Below are 2,414 nucleotides of genomic sequence, written 5' to 3'. Positions count from 1 at the left end.
TCACGAATCGTGAAGAGAAGTGAAGTGAAATCCCTCAGTTGTGTTGGACTCTTTGTAACCCCATGGACTGTAGCCTACCATGCTCCTCTGTCCATGGGATTTTCCAGGCAAGAGTACTGGAGTGGGTTGCCATTTTCTTCTCCAGGGGATCTTCCCGACCTAGGGATCGAACCCAGGTCTCCCACATTGTAGGCAGACGCTTTACTGACTGAGCCGCCAGGGAAGTTCTGAGGGCAAATGACCAATCTCAGGGTGTCTGATGCACACCAAGGGGCTGGGTGAGGCACTCAAGATGTGATTAGAGATTTAGAGGGAAGATTAACCAGGAAATTCTAGTAGAAGGCAAGGAGATTCCAAGTAACCGATAAACAATAAATAAAATGGTTCATTGAGATTTTAAAATGTGTACACTGCACTTCCAAAAGTCACTAAGAATGAGTCCTAGAAAAACATCTAAATTTTATGCCAGATTGGGTTTTAAAAAGTTCATTTTTTCCACAAAAAAATAAGCTATCAGAAAACGTTCCAATCTAGAAGTGGTTCTGCTGAGAAAGGGCTGCGTTTCCTCATCACTGATAAAGAAGCGCTTGATGGTTTGTTATCCAGATTTGTAATAGAACTATCTAACTCCAATTGGAATTATGTTAATGAAAATGAATTAAAAATAAAAATAATAAAAATAGGAATAATAGCAAGAAATTTTATAATTTTGCGTGGAATGAACTTTTCCATCAATTCTGCTGTCTCATGTTATTTCTTTTAAAATAATTGCATTTATTTGCATTTTGATTTAACCTGTTGAGATATTTTCTGGGACATTATGTAATTATAATTTAAAAATAAGTAGGAAAAATGAAAAAAGCTATGAAGGCAATAGGAAGCTAAAGAAGAACAGAAAGCAGAAAGGTATCATAATCCTTAAACTGCAAACACTATCAATGAAAATCAGATTTATATTTTTAAGAAATCTCTCTGGTTGTTAGTGGAGAATGGATAGTTTTGCTTCCCCACATTTCTGAAAGAACAGAGTTCTCTTTAATGGAAACACATGATATTCTGAGCATGACAGTCACTTGCCAACCAAACTCCCCTGTTTCATCCACAGTTTTCTCATGGCATTTTTCACCTCCATAATCCTCGGGGTGTAGATCAAGGGATTTAACATGGGTGTGATGATGGAATCAAACTCAGCCTTCACCTTGTCTATGGGGTAGGTGACGTCAGGACCAACATACAAAAACATCCAAGGCACAAAGCATGTGATGACCACAGTGAGGTGGAGCCACAGGTGGAGAGGGCTTTACACCGTCCTTCAGAGCTGCAGGGCTTCAGGGAGCAGAGGGTGACCACATAGGAAGTGATGAGGGTGAGGAAGATGGCCACACACATCACCCGGCTGTTGAGGATGACTAAGAGGCCTGGGATGGGGGTGTCTATGCAGGCCAGTTTCAACAGTGGGAAGAAATCACATAAAAAGTGGTCTGTTGTATTGGGATCACAGAAGGGTATTTGACACATGAAGAGAAGCTGCACTGCGGCATGGAAAAATCCCCCACCCAGGCCCCTCCCAGCAACAGGCAGCACATCCGAGGCCTCATGATGGGCACATGGTGAAGAGGCTTACAGATGGCTACGGAGCGGTCACAGGCCATCGCGGTGAGGAGGAGGATGCCCACTCCACCGAAGAAGTGCTCAGCGAAGAGCTGGGCCATGCAGCCTTCCAGGGAGATGGCAGTGCTCTCAGAGCGGGAGTCCACAGTGAACTTGAGGGCAACGACGGAAGAGTAGGTGACATCCAAAAGGGACAAGGAGGTAAGGAAAAATACATGGGTGACCTCAGACTCTGACTTGTAACCATGGTTACCACAATGAGGAGGTTTCCCAAAACGGTGGAGACAGACATGATTAGAAACACGACAGAGGGTATTTTCCGCAGCTCTGGATACTGCGTAATGCCCAAAAGAAGGAATTCCGTCACATTGCTTTGATTTCCCATGTGTCAGCTGCTGATATGAGCTACAGCTAAGAGTTAGAAGACCTGAAAAAGCAGCACCTGATTTATAACCAGTGATTATTTGACTTCAAGTATTTCCAGGATCTCAGGGAACTTATGGGTTTTTTGTTTGTCTGTTGTGTTTTCTGTGTCTTTTTTTTTTTCCCATTTATTCATTATCCAGCATTTGGCTCTTAATAACCTGCTAAATAAAGAGCTTAAAAGAGAGCTACTTCATTAATGTTATGTTCTTCTTAGGCTTTTTATTTTTCCTTCTCTTTTAAAACAGTGTTTCCATGTGAAATACATTTCTCCCTTTTACTCTTATTATTCATTGTCAGCATCTACCTTCTCCAGGCACTAGAATAATGCCATACTGACTCTATTTTACAAATGAGAGAACTGATTCTCACAGACTTGA

General features: G+C 42.0%; 1 pseudogene; it reads right to left on the bottom strand.

The window, feature by feature from the left end:
- Positions 1–1,069: 1,069 nt before the first annotated feature.
- LOC136174225 (olfactory receptor 4C6-like) lies at positions 1,070–1,996 on the bottom strand (annotated as a pseudogene).
- Between the last annotated feature and the right edge of the window lie 418 nt (positions 1,997–2,414).

Source organism: Muntiacus reevesi, chromosome 9 (genome assembly GCF_963930625.1).
Source record: "Muntiacus reevesi chromosome 9, mMunRee1.1, whole genome shotgun sequence".
NCBI classification, from domain to species: Eukaryota; Metazoa; Chordata; class Mammalia; order Artiodactyla; family Cervidae; genus Muntiacus; species Muntiacus reevesi.
Note: the sequence above shows the minus strand (reverse complement) of the source record. Positions and strands in the feature narration are given on the sequence as shown.